Here is a 19,814-nt window from a genome sequence, read left to right on the forward strand (position 1 = left end):
GGGAGGCCTCTAATGCTTATTACTGGAATTGATGAACTCCTAATGGTCAAGATTTTCCAAGTGAACACCAACTAGCCGTGCATTTGAAGCTGTTACATCCTCATCCTTATCAATCTGTGCTAGTTCCTCTGGCTCCATATCCCCTCGTGCTACTAGGCTCTCCTTTTACTTGTGTGTCTTGATGTCAATAATACATAAGGTGCTATGTACAACCACTAGCTTCACAACTATCTTAGGGGTAAGTTTATTCCTTCGAAGAGAGTGGATGAAACTATAAGTATACCAATTCTTCTTTGTAGTTGAAGAAATAGAAACTTGAGATAACAGACAAATGGCTAGTGTGATAATCTTTTCTTTCTGTACTCCATGATGGTTTCACCACAAAATCAGGTTCTCATGTGCTATAGTTCTTATATCCATCTTTTTCCACATTTGAAAAATCATCAAGAGTGGCAAATTTTGTCCACTTTGTGCGAATTTGGCTAGCAGTATGATCATAATGCATCCTGTCAATGTACCTCAATAATCTTGCCTTTTCCTGATCATCCCAAATAGGTGATAACTCTTCTAGGTCTTGGCATGTAGCACTTTGGGATTTAATGCATTAGCAACCTTGTGTAAGAGAGTGATTAGCTTTTCCATATGCATTGAATGATAGATTGAATGTGTTCATTTTAGAATGCTAAATTGGGGTCCTCTTGTACAACCCTCATATGGTCAAGCATAGAATCAATAAACTCATACATCTTAGGTGCATCCCCATTGCCATATCTGATCACTTGGAAAACCATAGTTACAAAAAAGTCAATGTATTTTGCATCACTCCAAAATTGATCACTCTTCACTATCTCCTTCACCCTTCTCATGTAATCTATCTTGGCCTTAGCCCATTGATTCCATTCATTTGCCATAACCATGAGTTGTAGTGCCTCTTGCAATTCAAGCATTCTCTCCAATAGAATGTAATAGGATGCATATCTAGTCTAAATTGGTTTCAAAAACTCCTTTGCGAAGGTCCTGAAGGTTTCATGTGAAGTGTGATGGCTGTAGATGAACATCTTCACATCTCTTGCAACATTGTCCACTCCTATAATCTAGTCTATCTTCTTGATGTCCTTGAGTGCATTGTTCATGGTATGCACACAACACAAAGTTCACCAAATATGTCTTTAGGCTGCCTCAATAAGTCTCCCTACAACATTGCACACATGTGTTGCATCCATCACTACCCAAGATTACATTTTGTGGCCCAACCTCCTTAATAACCTCCCTAAAGACATCAAACTAAAGATCAATATATTTGTGATGCCTTGAACAATCAACTATCTTGAGAAAGTATGAGACCTCTGAGTATGCAACCTTGAAGTTTATGAGTGGACAATGCATAATGTCTGTCCACCCATAACTATGTGGCATCCATACGATATCCAACATTCCTTCATCTGCTCCATTAAAACATTGGGCTTGGTGCAATTTTTATTCAAGATTGTGGTCCTCAATTCAATTTGTGTTGACTTGGTGACACATATGATAGTCCCCTCTTTGCCACCATTGACATCATTTCCTTATAAGGAGTCAATCTACATGCATTGGATGCAATTGGAAAAGAACTACCTGCCAATGAAATTATCTATCTGTTGCTTTAGCTGCATATTGGACAAATCAGCTATGGGGTTACTTCTCATCTTGTGTTTCCCCTTGCTGCTGCCCTCCCATGTTGCACTGTAAGTAGGTGAAGGTCCTAAGTCCAACCTTGGCATCGTTTTAGTTGCTTGATGCAATATATGAATAGAAACTTGTTGTTGCCCTTTCATTTGCTGAATTGTTTGAACCTGTTGCTTAGTAGGCAAAGTAGTAGGCATTGCAATTGCATCATCTTTATAATCACCCCAAAGCTTGTTGAGGTCAATCGGTACTTGATATTTAAGGGTCTTGCAAATTTTTCTTGTGGATTCACCCCATGCCCATGTTCTTTTTAAAAGAAGTATGCATTAGCACTAGTGATGCTTCCAAACCATCCATACCACAATTGTGTCATTTCCATTTTCTTGTGCCACCACATGGTATGGGATTGGAATTGTTGGTCTTTATGAAAATTGTTTGAGAGGAGACTTGGGATTAGGACCCCTAGAAAACTCTGCCAAAAGTTGGGAGGGGTGATCTATAGGACCTGGTCCACTAGCCATGGAACTAGTTTGGGTTTTTGGATCAGCTCCATGGTCACTTTCCTTAGGATAAAATTCATATTCTAATCTACTTGCACCTTGAGACGGACTTTCCATCTCATCTCCACCCATATTGTGACTATGAGAGTTCATTGTGACACCACACTTCGCAAAATGAAAATAAATTCACTAAGCAACTAGTTTCGGTCTACTTTAAAAATTAAAAAAATTAGAACTCTAAATTTTATTTTATTCATTGATTTTCCAAAATGAAGAATCATCATAAATTATTTATTTTGTTCTAAAGATTCATGATAAATTAAAATTCTCATTTGTTCTAAGTTTTCGGTTTGGATTTTGGTACGATTACGGGTTCAAGATTCGTCCTAATTTTTTGGGGGGTTGGGTTCGGATTCGTCTTGGGTTTTTCAGTACAAAAGGAAAGGTTAAAAAAAAAAAAAACATGTGTGTATTAAATGTTTGGGGATTCATCTATTCTTCCTCCCTCACCAGTAGAATTTCCGAATGACCAGCATCCCTCTCTCTATTGGATGGGGGGAGTCATGAAGCAGAGGATGGGCATCCAATATTATTATCTCGTATCCGACTGCCTGCAAAGATTGGGCAAGTTGAACAATCATCACTTAGAAGAGGATAGGGGGAGGGGGCAACATTCAACAGAAAAGGATCTTCCAGCATTAGATAGATATGTCAAGTATTTGGATAGAGGGAGTGCTAGACTTGATGGAATCGAATCTCCTTCCCTAGACCCATATGCAACAACAAATAAGTCCATACACCACTCTAATAACAATAAAGAAACATAGCAAAATGCACCACCTTATCTATGTTTAAGTTCAATAGGATATTAGTTTCACCAATTAGCCATACATACAACATGACACGCTTGGTCACATGCATTAGACATATTTCCATACCAAGGGGACAATTTGAGAATGAAAGAAATCACCAAAAGATAAGTGCAGTTATTTAGATTTCTCGCCAAGAAAGATCAAAAGTTGAGATTCAAATTTTAAGCTCTAGATTCAAAGATATCAATTGCTTTTTTAAAGAAATTCCTTTATAATTGTCAATTTGCATTTTGCCTATTGTTAATCTGGATTTTTTCTATAAGCAATTTTCATTCCCAAATGCATGATTGACATAAACCATCCTTTTTGGCCTTTTTAGTGGTCACTATTAGGGTTGGGAGGATCAAATAGAGCAAAGTAGGAAAAAAAAAACACACCAATATTTTTTTTTAAAAATTGTTGAGACGAAATTCTTCAAAATTCGCTCCAAATTTGACCTGGGTTCCTCTAACAAAATTTATAGTGAGATTCTGGCTTCATAGGCAAATTGGGGGAGAATTTGACAAGGACCCGACTTTGTAGAGAATCTAACCAAACTTTGAGGCTTGCTGGAAAGAATCTAGTAACTTATTTAGAACATAAAACTTAGAAAATAAAATTAAAAAAAAACTTTAAAACATTCTGCTTGAATAACAATATGAAAAAAGTTGTAAAATAATTTACAATGAACAATGAACATTCAAAAATTTATAACATTCAAAATTGTTGTTAATGAGGAATTGATCTCATAGCTCACTGGTATTCCGATGGTGGGGAAATTTTTTTACAGAGATAGGAAAGTTTTTGAGGTTCCTCAAGAATGCTAAGGAGAAAGATGCTCTGTTAAAAATGGGTAAGACTGACTACTCTCCAAGCTCCATTAAGAAAATTTGGAGGATAGTGTTGAGGGTGATAATGTACTATATAATGCCGGATGGTCTTTTTGCCAGAATTTTTTCCTATCACTTTGTGCTCTTGAATCATTTTACACACAATAGGAAAGTCTCCATTCCATCTTCTCTCAATGCTAGCATCAATGGCATCTGGTCTCAGGAGGTCACTAACCCCCCTCTGCATGATGACCTTATGTTTCTCATTTATGAATATTTTAAGGCTAACTCTTAGTATGCACATTCGTGAGGCCCTTGATCTTGGTGAGGATAAAAAAGACTCTGTTTCCTTCGATGATGAGAATTTCTCTGACATAGAGTTAAGAAAAGGTTTTGAGTTGAGGGATTAAAAGGAGAAAAGTGCAAAGAGGAAAGGCAAAGGTAAAACCCCTAAAAAGAGGCCTACCAAGCTTCTGGGGAAGAAAAGAAGAATGACAAAGGGGGAAGTTTCGATTGATGAAGATTATAATGAGGATGGTAATGAGATGGATCCAGATAGGGAAGAGATGAAGATACAAGGTAAGAAGAAAAAAATGGCTCCCCCTTAGTGAGTGCTGAAAGGTAAGGAAAACATTGAGAGGGCTTCATCCTCTCATGATCATAATTCCCCTATTATTGACAACACTACTTTCCTTAAAGAGGATAACCTTAAAGATGATTATGCTCAGGCTAAGGAGACTAAGAATAGGACTCAGAGTTTGGAGGATTTGAGGATTAGGGTCCCGTGACAAAAAAAAAATTGGGTTCTGAAGGGTAAGGAGATGAGAGATGTAAACTTAGATCAAGTGATTGACTCCTCCATGCTTATTCTCAGCGATGCTAGCAGCGAAAGTGGGCTAGAGGTACTTTTGGCTACCAGGAATGGAATCTTGGACCAATGCAGGATTGCTAAATGGTTCTTTCATGAACTTAAGGATGTCCATCTCAAAACCAAGGTTGTGGAGAGTAAAGTTGAGATGTAGAATGTGGTAGGTATTACTAAAGAGATGGCCAATGAGGTTAATTTGACATAAGGCAACAAGGGAGGAGCTATTGGGAGGAGATGGGTAATGAGGGTCTTAAAGCTTTGGAGGACAAGGTGTTGGCATTAGAAGGCAAGACCGACAAAATTGAAGCTAACCTTAAGAGTATTTCTGACCAAAGCTTCAAGGTTTTGGAAGCTTCAAATGAACACATTAAGATCCTTTTGAACAAGTTGGATAACACCTCCATGGATGAAGCCTTTGTGCATGTTGCTGATGATAAGGATTCCCCCACAAACTCTCAAGATAGGCCCAACATGAGGACCAGAGCGCATACCATGAAGGAGAATCCCCCTTCATTTAATTGAAGTAAAAGAGCTATAGAAATCTATAAGAGAAATGGAGAAGATGGAGCGGATCTGCTGAAGTGTTTGGGTTAGTGGTGTTGTGTCCTATCCTTTCTATTTGGTCTTTTAGTTTCTTTGGCTGTCCCTGTGCTATCTTGGAGGTTGTCCAGCTTTTGTCTCTGGTCACGCTTGTTTTTTGTAAGTGTATATTTTTTTCTTTGGGCTTTAATGGTTTATATATCTTGTACTAAGCTATAAAGCATTTTAGGGCCCCATCAAAACCTGTTTTCATCTAATCAAAAACATTTTATAGCAATTTGAAATTTAGAAATAAAAATCAAAAAATTAAAACAAAACCCTACCTTATACTTGATGAATCTCTTAAGGAAGGTGTAGAATCTTCCTTTTCTTCTTATTCCTTTTTTACTTGCACTCACTCCTTTCACTCCTCCAATCACCCATTTTTCTCCTTTTCACTCTTCTCTGTCTTTTGTAGCAAATAATGAGAAATGCTAATGTGAGATTAATTGAAGCTTGGAGGGGTTTATGTAGGCCAGGAGTGGCCAAGATTGGAACCACCTCCATTTAACGCTTGAATGGAACCCAAATAATAATTTAAAACATAACCTTTTTAGGTAGCTGCCAATAGTGGATGCACATAAGTCCCCAAGACTGTCGGGGTATACTTAGGCATCCTCTGGTTGTCTCAGGGACATGTTGGTGGCATTTGGGTGCCACAAAGGAAATGGTGGTGGAATGCCTTGTCTGTGAGGTGTCCCTATATCAAAAACTTAAGGGTTTTTTGGGGGATGCCTCTCCGTGTTTCATTGCAAAACACTCATCCAATCACAATCAATCAGCTTAGTGGTAAGGAAACTCTCATATCATAACCCAAACTAGGGAAATATGTAAATCTCAACCAAATACATTCAAACAAACTTAGAACATTTTTAAATCATCTAATAAAATATTTCCAAACATCTTTCAACCATTAATTGGAAGAGGAAAGGAGAAATGAGAACACTACCTGGACCAAGCAAACAACCAAAATATTAAGAGCTTGCCAAATACTCCACAAGACGAAATGAAAATTGGGAAACAAGATGAATTTGACAAGAGCAATCCAATGAGCCAATGCCACAAAATCTCTCCAATCCGAACTCCCAATTGAGCCAAAACTCCAAATTGAGAAGAAGAGGGGTTGAGCTCCAATCAATCAGCAATTAACAATTGAATTCAAAAATGAACTTTTTAGCATATAAAGGGCCCTTTCTTTTGACATAAAAAAAAATATCAAACTAAAATAACCTTTAAGAATCCAAAAGCCAATTAAATTATAAATTCCCAATTTAATTAAATACTGATATGGCATTTGCTGGTAAATAATAATAAACTGCTTGGCAATACATTTTATTAATTTTATTTTAAACACTTGATGACAATAATTGTTGATAACTAGCGGCGTGCTTTTTACTAGGCTATCACAATGTGCAAGGGTAGCAAGACATTACCACCCAGTAATCAGAGGAGTAGGTATATGCAAGATGGTGACTGTTGCCCAAAAATAGGAACATAAATTAGGTTGGTAGCATGAATTGGACATATAACTCCTATGAATCATTGTTGGGGTTACTTTAGCCATTCTCAGGCCTGAAGCCAGGTGGAGTTGATGCTTGGTACCTACCACTGTACAAAATGCATCAAGTGTACATGCTCATATATATGTAAACAGTCAAAATCCATGTAAAATAATTAAATATGACAAATTGGGAAGGAAATTTTAATGATGTAATCATTCTTGTGGATTTGAATGTTACAACATCACCCCTTTTCACATATAATCATTATCCAAACATTAAATTAAAATCTCCTCTAAGTTATTACAACAATAATCATTAATTAACATTAAATACTAGCAACTATGATTAAATATCATAAGATACAATTTTATAGCAACAATGGACATATAACAGATCCCCAACCTTAATTAGTTACAATACATGAAACATCTTATCAAATTAGAAGCATAACCTCTGTACACATCATGAAATCATCAGCAACACCGAAAGGCTATATGTAAATATATCTAGACATCATCATATGACATCATGCCATATCATCACATAGTCATTATGCATATATGATCATCATTGAAATCACAACTATAACCTACTACCCATATCAGCTATGATACCATATGAACAGAAGATTATAGCAATAATAAAATTCATCACAGAACGCCAATATAAAAGAACAACATACAAACAGTCATCTGATAAACCATATACAAATATGATAAACCATATACCATATATGACCATTCTAACATAGATTGTTTTACTCTAATACAGACTGTTAGAATATGTTATTCACACAACCATATGATAACCATATACAATAATGAAATTTTTACTCTGTGCCCATCCTCATACAAATACATATCATTATTGGTCATTTGACAAAATGAATCAGTTAGAACCTTTTGAGTTAACATCTTATTGAGGAGGACTAGTGATTTTTGTTGGTCCTCACTACTAAAGTCCCTTGCAAAATAAAAAATTGAAGTATGTTGTTTTCTCTTCTGGGATTCATTGTCTAACAGATTTTTAGCATCAAAGTTTTGGATCATACTACAGGATCCATCATCAGGATGTAGGAGAGAAAATGAAAAGTTGATGCTAAATAACTGTTACACAATCAATCCTAGAAGAGAAAACAATATACATCAATATAGATACTGTTACGCAATCAATCCCAGAAGAGAAAACAATATACATCAATATGGATTGTGGAAATCTGATAGAGTTAAAACATTGAAGTTTCAAATCTTTGTTCCTCAATTAAATTTAGTAAAACCGTATGAATGTCTTCCTGTCAAGCTTATTAACCCATGCGGATTGTGATGATGCTTCTATAAGAAACAACTTTTGGTGATTCTATTTGCTTCATTTTTGTTATATCTTATGTACAAGTCTTTAACTAAGTAAACCCATTCATTAATTTTTCATGTACAACAACCAAATTGTCACAATCAATTATTTTAATATCTACTAAATTATTATCGAACTCTTAGAATAGGATCACTCAAACTACTGTAATAGAAATAGCCCAATCAATTTTTGAAAAATAAACTTAATAAATACTTAAAATCTGGAAAAATAGTAAAAATAATATCAATGTATAACCAAAATTTTGAATGAACAATTAAGAAATGTGCTTATACATAAAATAAAATAAAAATTATACAAAATTTCTTGTCTTCTAAATTAGGGTTGAGTAATGGGAAAGTGACTTACCGTAAAGTCTATGTTGTAGACACCTAAATAGTGCTAAGCTCAAATCTTATTTGGTTCTTATATTTGATGTAACTTATCAATTATTGTAATTAAAGCGTGATGGATTCTCCAATCCTCATTTAGACTGAAAATTTTCTTACCTTCACCTCTCTTCAAGTTCCACAAAGAGCACCTCCTTATTATTCCTTGCTCGTTAAGAATAGGAAATTGCCAATAAAGCCGTTCATAATTTTGGTGAGTAATTATTGTGGTAATTATCCATTCTCCTTGTTGCAAGTTAAATTTCCAAGCAAAATCTTCAAGGGACTCATTTATGGTAGGAACAGTAGCAGAGCTACTGACCACAACTAGACAACAAATGATGATGATTTCTTCCGGTGTACGCCAAATGTCCTTATGGTGAAGGTAAGCCTCAGAAAGCAAAGAATGGTTCAAATTTGACTCCGCTCCATTTTTTGCTCTTCCAATCACTTGAATAAAGCCCAATGGAAAATGCTGAAATGGAAAAGAAAAACATTCTTGTTTCTTATAAAGGAATATATTTTCATTTACATATCCACTTTGAACATTACTTCAAATATCAACACAGTCTATGTTAAGAGTATGGATTGTTCATTGTGAATGGGAAAATCTTTATTGTGAAAAGAGAAGTTTTCATGTTAAATGAAGGCTTGAAATAAATACCTTCAACTTGGAAATGCAGTCCTTTATTGTTGCAGTGCTGCAATATAGAAACTGGATTGCTTCCAATGCTTCGAGTTCTTCAATACCTTCTATGTTCTCCTGGCCTTCACAAGACTCAATGATAGTACCCTTTAAATAGTTCAATCTGCCAAGAATTGACAACTCCTTGGGCTTTGGACATTCATTAATGACAACTTGCTGCAATTCTTGGCACCATTTTATCTTGAGTTTTATGAGTGTCGTTGGCAGTGTTGCATTGTGAAACTTCTCATAAGAGTTGATCACAATCATCTCCAAGTGGCTTGGATTGGCATACCTTGGAAAATCAAGCTCAGGACACTCACTAATGGATAACACTTCAAGATTTGTGAGATTGTTGATTCCTCTCACCACTTGCAATCCTTTGCAGAGCTGTAATTTGAGTTCGATAAGTGTTGTTGGAAGTTTCAAGCTGTGCAACTTATCACAAGGTTCAATCTTAATTCTCTCTAAGCAGCCTACTCCTACAAAAATTGCTAAATACTCAAGCTAATGGCACTCACTAATGTACAACTCTTGAAGCTTTGTGAGATTACCAATTCCTACGATCCTTTGTAATCCACAGCATGACTGTACTTTGAGTTCGATGAGTGTTGTTGGCATTGAAGGTGAACTGTTAATACATTTGTTAGCCTTTTCCTTGAAAAAAGGGTGACACAGGTTTGTGCTTTTATCCTGGAAGTATAAAAAAGATAAAAGGATACTAAGAAGGGGGGAGGGGTGGGTGAATCAAAATCTTAGCACTTTTACTTTTCAACAATTCATTCACAATTTCACCAGTCGTCTTGTGCATGTAAAACTTGTAAGAGTAAATTGATGTAACATGTAGATATAATCTCACATGCATGAAAATAAACACATAACACAATATTTGTTACCGAGAAACCCTCCAAGGTGAAGGTAAAACTGGGGTGGGGATGACACCTACAAATCTTCACTATTGCAGTAATAAAGTTAACCTATTAGGGTTATAATGTTTGATCATAATATATGATCTACTCTTTAAGGGGTCTACCTTGTTAAAAGAATTTGAGACTGCTAGGTCTCACCTTGTTAGAGGATTTAACACTTATAATAAAGTAATGATTGTTAGGAGATTTACAAAGATTTGTTAAGACCACACTGTTAAGAGATTTACCCTAATTCAAGTTGATTAAAACTTATTCAGTGCCTAACTCTTGGTATGCTTTGTAAGTTGATTTTGAGTCTTCTCTTAACAAACTAATCCTCTCTTCTAATTTGATAAAACTTTACTTCCCCTTAACGACTCTGATTAGGTCACTTACTCTGCTAAGAGATAACAAAACACTTCCATTGACTTCTGATCTGATCTTAATTCTTCACTTCACCTTTCACATATTACTCCTTGTCTGTCACATTGTTTGCATCACTTTTCATCTTCAACACACTCTCTTACTTCTATCTTTGCTCCTTACTACGATCTAGGTTAAAATATTCTCTATTTAAAAAGTTTTGTAAAGAGTTTTCTAGATGTTTCCATATTTTGCGTCTTCATCTGAATCGTTGCTCACAAAACATAGGGATCTATGATCCACGTCATAAACACATAAAAATCTCTTTAACAACCTCTAGAAATATTAAATGTTCCTTCCATGTCAGCTTGAAAATGATTTACCTTAAAGTTTGTATCATTTCTAACTTTTATGTATACTCTGCATTGCTCAACACTTATTATTTTTTGATAGTCAGCATTATCGATGCTTGGTCTATATTGTGCTCTGTATGTACTATGTAACTTGACACTTACATGTTGGAATTGTTCAATAGATGTTGAGATTAGCATGTATAGAAAATACTCAGTGACCACACACTTACTCGACTTGTATAAAGCTTGATACACACATACTTATGTTCATGACTCAACCTATATAGAGTAGCTCGATCATAGTGATGTCTGTTTGACTCTCCCTAGTAAATGACTAACTGGTTGACACTAATAGACAATAATAGTTAGAGATACCAACACTATTGAGTTAGAGATAGAATATTAAAAGTCATAAAATCATAAAAGAGAAAATCCTAAATGGATAATCAGATGCAGGAGCATCCAGAGGTATAAGGGCAATCCTGTGTCACCCAAAAAAATGTACTTAGACTTTGTTTCTATATCATGTGTTTTCATTTCTGGATACCCATTTGTGTCAAATAAAGGTTCCAACTCTCACAGTTCCACTATCAGTGTTCTAGGATAGAGTATTTGAGCACCTTGGGATACATGTAAATGCTAAAAAAAAAGGAGAATGTAATTGAGCCATAATTTTGGTGAATTAGAAGGTGTAAATTGGTTAGATGATTATAATTGTAATTTAGAGCATTCCAAAAAAAGAATCAGGTCAAAAGGCCCCACGGTTTGAAATTCATTATAGTTTTTTAGTTTCTCGAGACCTCCAAAGAATGCTTCAAAGTCAGGTTAGGGGCATTAAATGACCTCAAATAGGGCAGAAAAATGTGGGATGAGTGAAGCTCCTTCATAGGGCTATAGAGCGCTTTGAGAGCTTTCCAGAAATGTAAACAGTTCGTCAATTAGAGCTACGGTTCAAAAGTTATGCTTCCCGAAAGTTCGGTTACCGTTTCTGGATTCTTCTAATTTTGTGCCAACTTCTAATGTGACTTCTGGAGCCTTCTATTTGGTCGATGGATGCCAACTAGCACTTTCTAGAGTGAATTCCTAATCCTTAACCTTGCGGGGTCTATTTAAGAACATTTCTGGCATTGTAAAAGGTAGTTCGGAGTGGAGTTTGAGGGAAGGTACTAGGAGAAGAATTTATCTCCAAATTATGCTATTGTAAGATCATAGGGAATGTTTTGGAGTCTATTTCTCTGCAGTAAGTGTACTAGCATATTTTCATAGTTAATAAAATTTTCCCTTTTATGTTGTGTCCATTTTGTACTTGGGTTGTGTCCCCATCAGTGGTATCAGAGCTGGTTTTCTTGAGTGTGTAGATAGAGCACCGATTGTGAGGCAGTTTGCGCTAGGACTGTGTGGTTGTGGGTTTGAGTTAAGAAGATGCCTCCATGAAGAGAGCGTGGTGGAAGGGCCAAAGCTATTAATCTTGAGGAGGTTAGAGCCCTCCAAAGGCAGGTACAAGCATTGCAGGAGGAGCTCCGTCGAGGAACAAATGTTGTTGCAGGTGACGAAAGTGAGGATGACAATGAAGAAGAAAAAATTGGACCAGAAGAGGAATTCGACGGGGAAGTTCTGAATTAGGTAGAGGAAAGGCTTTTTAGGGCCATTACTAAGTTATGGAAAAGACCTAAAATTGATGTGGGTGTATTTTCAAGAAATTTGAAACCAAATGAGTTGATCGATTGAATCAATGAACTAGAAGAGTACTTTGAGTATGAGGATATTAGGGATCCAGATAGGGTTAATTTTGCAAAGGCCAAACTAAAAGGCCATGCCAAAATTTGGTGGCAAGAGGTTCAATTGGAATGAAATAGAAGAGGAAAGGATAAGATCACAAGGTGGGATCGTATGGTGGACAAATTGAAGAAGCAATTCATTCCTGTTGACTATGAGCTTGATTTGTTTAAGAAGATGCATGGCTTAAAGCAAGCAAAAAAATCAGTCCAAGAATATACAAAGGAGTTTAATTGACTTCTAATTAGAGCGGGGCATGTAGAAGAAAATAAGGAGAAGGTTGCTCGTTATATCAGTGGGTTGCGACCTAGCATCTAGGAGGAATTAAGTCTGGTAAGAATGACCAGTGTTGAAGAGGCATACCAGTTTGCCCTATGAGTTGAAGAGAAGCTAAATAAGAGGTTTGAAGGGAGACAAAGAGGGTGTGATCAAGGAGGAATGGGTAGTGGTAGGTAATCTGGAGGCCAAAATGAAACCCAAAAGAAAAATGAAGATGTGGGTACTAGCAAGAACCAGAGGAACGAGGGTTTCAACAATTATCGTGATCAAGACTTTGGAAATCAGAGAGGAAGAGGTAGAGGACTTGGACAAGGAAGAAGAGGCTTCTGTGGTACATGGTTCCATTACAATGAAGAAGGTCATCGTGCCTTTGAATGCCCTCAACAACAAGGAAGGAAAAATAGGAGAGTTGAGGGTCAAGCTAGGGTTTCTCATGTGGATGAGGATGCACAATCATCACATTCAAAGGATGCAGAAAGAGGAGAGACTTTAGTAAATGAAAGGGTCCTACTAAGTGGTGAGATTGAACCAGGACAAAGGAGGAGTTTATTTCATATCAGGTACAAGTGTGAGGATAAATGTTGTGATGTGATCATTGATGGTGGTAGCACTGATAACTTGGTATCAGAGGAGATGGTCTCTAAGCTAAAGCTCAAGAGGGAGAAACACCCGCAACCCTATCGGATTGCTTGGGTGAAAGATGATCATAAGGTCTTGGTAAGTGAACAATGTTCAGTGAAATTCAAAATTGGGAGTTACCATGATGAAGTTCTCTGTGATGTTATTCCAATGGATGTTTTCCATCTATTGTTGGGTAGACCATGGTAGTTTGATAGGCATGCAGTACATGATGGTCATGCAAGCACATACTCTCTAACAAAGGATGGAGTTCACCACAAACTGAAGCCCATGAAAAAGGAAGGCAAAAAGGTATGTAGCAGTGCTAGGATTTGTCTTGTTGATGGAAGGAAGTTTTTAGATGGCATGAAACATTAGTGTATGTGCTATGCTTTGATTTCTAAGAAAGATAAAGAAGGTAGTAGTGAAATACCACTTGAAGTTTCAGATCTACTAGGTGAGTTTGGAGATATCATCTCTGATAATGTTCGAGAAGGATTGCCACTGATAAGGCAAATCAGTCATCAGATAGATTTAATCCCTGGAGCTAGTTTGCCTAACAAGGCTGCTCACAGGATGACTCCTACTAAAACTGAGGAGCTAAATAGATAGGTTTAGGAGCTATTGAGGAAGGGCTTGATTCAGGAGATCCTGAGTCCATGTGCAGTACCTGTAGTACTAGCACCAAAGAAGGATGGAGAGTGGAGGATGTGTATAGACTCTCGAGTTATAAATAGGGTAACCATCAAGTATGGATTTCCTTTGCCAAGAATGGATGATCTTATGGACTGCTTGAGTGGAGCTCAGTACTTCACAAAGATAGATCTCAAGAGTGGCTATCATCAGATATGGATTCGAGAAGGAGATGAGTGGAAAACTACCTTCAAGACCAAGGAGGGTCTTTATGAGTGGTTAGTCATGCCCTTTGGATTGACGAATTCCCCAAGCACCTTCATGCGGCTTATGAATGAGGTAGTTAAGAAATTCTTGGGAAAATTTGTTCTTGTCTATTTGGATGATATTTTAATTTTCAGCAAGACTTTGGAAGAACATTTATTGCATATTCGTAGTGTTCTTGAAAGGTTAAGGGAAGAGAAACTGTTAATTAATCTGAAGAAGTGTATCTTTGCAAAAAGGGAGTTAGTCTACTTGGGGTTTGTTATATCACCCGAAGGTCTCAAAATGGATCTAGAGAAGGTAAAAGCCATCTTGGAATGGCCTACTCCAAGGTCTGCTACTGAGGTTAGATTATTTCATGGTCTGGTTAGTTTTTACAGGAAGTTCATTAAGAATTTCAATGGCATATGTGCATCCCTGAATGACACAATAGGAGGGGATAGAAAAGAGTTCAAATGGACTGCAGGAGCTGTGAGAAGTTTTGAATTGTTGAAGAAGAAGGTGATAGAACATTCTGTGTTGGCACTTCCAAATTTTAGAAAGGTGTTCTAGGTGGATTGTGATGCTAGTGGCAATGCTATTGGAGTTGTATTGATCCAAGAAGGTAAGCCTATTGCATATTTTAGTGAAAAATTGAATGATGCGAAGAAGAAATATTTTGTTTATGATCAAGAGTTCTATGCAATAGTTCAGGCCTTAAAGAAATGGAGGTGTTATTTATTGCCAAAGGAATTTGTTTTGTATACTGATCATCAGGCATTATAGTACCTAAACAGCTAAGGTAAATTAAATCAGAGGCATATGAAGTGGGTAGAGTTCTTGCAGAGCTATACATTTTTGTTGAAGCACAGAAGTGGAAAATCTAACAGGGTTGCAGATGCACTAAGTAGGAGATAGTTGTTGCTTACAGTAATGCAGGTTGAAGTAGTTGGGTTTGGCGAACTCAAGAATTTGTACCTTGAGGATCCTGATTTTGCTAAAGCGTGGAAAGCTTGTAAAGAGCCTGTTGCTATAGATAGAACCAAGTGGCTAGACTATTTGATTCAGGATGGTATGTTGTTCAAGGGCAGCCAATTGTGCATTCCAAGGAGTTCCATGAGGGAAAATCTGATTAAGGAGAAACACAGTGGAGGGATGGCATGACATTTTGGTCAAGATAACACCATTTCCATTCTCAAAGAACATTATTTTTGGCCTCAAATGTCATAGGATGTGAAGAAGTTTGTACAGAATTGCCAGGTTTGTCAAGTGGCCAAGGGATTTAGTCACAATACTGGACTATATCAGCCATTGCCTATTCCATCAAAGCCATGGGAGGACATAAGTATGGATTTTGTTCTTGGATTGCTGAGGACACAAAGGGGTAATGACTCAGTATTTGTGGTGGTTGATATGTTCTCCAAAAAGAAACATTTCATTCCATGCCACAAAACTCATGATGCAATCCATATTGCAGACTTGTTTTTCAGAGAGGTGGTAAGACTACATGGCCTCCCAAGGAGTATAGTTTCTGATAGAGATACTAAATTTATGGGGCATTTCTGGAGAACATTGTGGAAGAAGCTGAGAATAGACTTGAAATTCAGTTCCACACATCACCCACAGACTAATGGCCAAACAGAAGTGGTAAACAGAAGTCTGGGCAATTTGATGAGATGTTTAGTTGGGGATAAGCCAAAGGGATGGGATTTGATTCTACCACAACCAAAATTTTCTTACAATAACTCTATAAACAGGGGTACTGGTAGATCACCATTCCAAATTGTACATTGAAGTAGCCCAAGGACTGCACCAGAATTGAGGAAGATAGAGGAAGGGGAGAGGACAAGTGCTAAAGCTGAAGAATTTGTTGAACATATCAAGCGTCTACATGAGGAGGTACAGGCACACATTACCAAGATGAACCAATAGTATAAAGCTAGGGCTAATCAAAAGAGAAGACATAAGGAGTTTCAAGTAGGGGATCTAGTCATGGTACACTTAAGAAAAGAAAGATTTCTAGCCAGTACTTACAATAAGCTGAAGATGAAGAAATTTGGCCCCTGCAAAATTTTGAAGAAACATGACTCAGGAAATGCATATGAGGTGGAGCTGCTAGATGGTATTCACATTTCCCCTATTTTCAACATTACAGACTTAACAGAGTATCATGATGATGGTGCAGATGAGGAGCTGATGTTAGAGCCATGTCCAATTCCTACTTCTAAGAAGGAGGAGATAGAAGACATTCTAGATCATCGTGTGGGTAGGAGTACTAGAAATAGGTAGTATGAAGAGTATTTGGTCAAGTGGAAAGGATGACCGATAGAGGACTCAAATTGGATATCATCAGTTGAGATTTCCCATTTGGGATTTCCTCTACCATTCATAAAGTGACAGGGTCAATTTTCAATCTACCTTGGGTGTCTGATGCAAGAGCATCCAGAGGTGTAAGCGAAATCCTATGTCACCCAAAAAAATGTACTTAGACTTAGTTTTTGTTTCATGTGTTTTCATTTCTGGATACCCATTTGGGTCAAATAAAGGTTCCAACTCTCATAGTTCCACTATCAGTGTTTTAGGATAGAGTATTTGAGCACCTTGGGATATGTGTAAATGCCAAAAAAATAGGAGTATGTAATTGAGCCATAATTTTGGTGAATTAGGTGTAAATTGGTCAAATGATTGTAATTGTAATTTAGAGCATTCTAGAAAAAGAATCAGGTCAAAAGGCCCCATGATTTGAAAGTTATCGCAGTTTTTCAATTTTTGGAGACCTCCTAAGAAGGCATCGAAGTCAGGTTAGGGGCATTAAATGACCTCAAATAGGGCCAAAAAATGTGAAACAAGTGAAGCTCCTCCATAGGGCTATAGAGCGCTTCGAGAGCTTTTCATAAATGTAAACGGTTCGTCAATCGGAGCTACGGTTCAAAAGTTATGCCTCCTGAAAGTTCGGTTACCGTTTTTGGATTCTTCTAATTTTGTGCCGACTTCTAATGCGACTTTTGGAGCCTTCTATTTGGTCAGTGGATGCCAACTAGCACTTTCTAGAATGTATTCCTAATCCTTAACCCTCGAGGGTCTATTTAAGAACATTTTTGGCATTGTAAAAGGCAGTTTGGAGTGGAGTTTGAGGGAAGGTACCGGGAGAAGAATTTATCTCCAAATTATGCTATTGTAAGCCCATAGGATATGTTTTGGAGTCTGTTTCTCCGCACTAAGTGTACTAGCATATTTTCATAGTTAATAAAATTTTCCCTTGCCAGTTGTGTCCATTTTGTACTTGGGTTGTGTCCCCATCATAAAGATATGTACTCAATGATGAAAATTTAAGCCTTGCTTAGAGGATCATCCTTAAGAGAGAAAGATCTCAAGATCTACAAAGGAATAATAACAAAGGATAAAAATTATTTCATGCCCAAAAAAATTGGGGCAAAAGTATACGAACACTTTATTTTTTTAAAACTTAAATAACACCACGTTTAACACCTACTAATCTAAATAAGTTATAGAAATTTAAAATGGGATTAAAACAGAGTTTCAATTATTTTTCAATAAGATGCAGAGTTGTCATTTCAACCATACTGCACAAGTTCAAAACACATAGGTCAAGGAGCTATAGGAACACCGAGTTTGTGTTGACTAAACCCTAATAGTTGATCAGGTCAACCTTTCTTGATTACTTAGTATTTCAAAATATACATTAGGTTAATATTTCATCTTCTATTTGTTTCAATAAGTTAGTTCAATCTCCTAGGTGATCTAGTTTTGCATCTTTGACAAGTTTGTCGAATACCTTACTACTTAACTTCTATTCTTAAAATAAACTATTAAACTAATTAAAATCATTATTATTTATCATTTAATTATTTACGACATTCACTTCATTCCTAAACCATATTTCAAATCACTATCAAGATATCAACCTATGATTCTTTCATTAACTCTTCAAACTCATAACCTTAGCAATTTGAATTAATTGAATCCTTAATTAAACATATTATACATTAAAACACGATATTTAAAATTTTTTTGAATAATATAATATATTTTCATATGCTATTTCAACATTTGAAATCAAAACAATCTTAAAACATAAACACCTAACATAACTCTTACTCCTAGCACTATCCCAATTTAACTCTTAAGATTAACCCTGTAAACTAATGTCCCTAATCATCTTGCCAACATAATTAGATCTACTATATTTAGAAAATGTAATTTTCAATTTCCTAAAGTCCCATCCAAACATTTACTTCTTAAAATCAAACCCCAACATTTATCCCCTAACTATCTACTAAGACATTCCTAAGTAGCTTTCCTAGAACTACCTTTATGACTAATTTTGTCTTCTCTCTTAACATAAATTCAAAATTATTCATAAAATACTAATTGAAAAAATAAAACATTTAAAATATTCTAAATCATAAACTAAATCCCATTACTTGTTCCTAATCACATTCTAGTCCTACCCTATCTCTAACTAACACCTACTATCACCTATCCTCTATTACATTTTTCTAACTCTCATCGCCACTTGGCAAGTACTCACGTGGGCCAAGGAGCGTAATGTCATCCCCTGCACACTCCCCCAACCTGCATAATGTGGCAAGGGAAGTCCTTGGGAATTTGTACCTAGGTGTTTATGGGATGGGGAAAAGAGACTTTAAGAAGGGAGCTCAAATTGCATGGAATATATGGTCTAAACCTTACACAATTCTTATCCCTGATATGCCCTTTTCAAAGGACACATCATATCTGACACAAAATGAGTGGGGACATGGTATGTCAACCTTAGGAAGCCCCAAGTCAAACACATGTGGATGTGGAATGTGGGATAAAGGTAAGAATTTAATGCATAAAAGTTTAGTGGGTGAGGGAAAAGGTTGAGAGGGTAATTTAAATTGCATATTATATTTATGTTTTTCTTTTGTTGACTGTATTATTTTTAGCGACAATATTTAATATTAATGTAACAATTGTTATGCATTTTGAATTCATTCCTCCCATCATGCATTTGACATAGATGATCATTTTTGACAAATTTTTTGAAACTTTTTTTTTTTTGTGACAACTTTTTAAGGTGATTTTGTGGGTAAAGTTTCAACATAGCTAAGTGATAAAAGGGACCTTATTCATGTGTTTAGATTATATTATTAGTATTCTTCTTATGTCTTTTTTTTATTTAACTATGCTTGGATAATTCCATTTCATCAAATGAACAAATTTAAATGCAACCAAAGTAACCACTATTTTGATGTCAAATTTGATTTCAATTTCCTATGGAAACATATTCATAACCTAATTTTGAATTTCTTCATATCACATTATACCTATAATACAATCAATCATTTTTCATTCAAAATGAATTCCAAATTTACAAGGAGTGAATTGTGAAACAACTACATTTCTGCATTCATCCTAT

This window comes from Cupressus sempervirens, chromosome 7 (genome assembly GCF_028749045.1).
Source record: "Cupressus sempervirens isolate cs-2001-9-10 chromosome 7, ASM2874904v1, whole genome shotgun sequence".
NCBI classification, from domain to species: domain Eukaryota; kingdom Viridiplantae; phylum Streptophyta; class Pinopsida; order Cupressales; family Cupressaceae; genus Cupressus; species Cupressus sempervirens.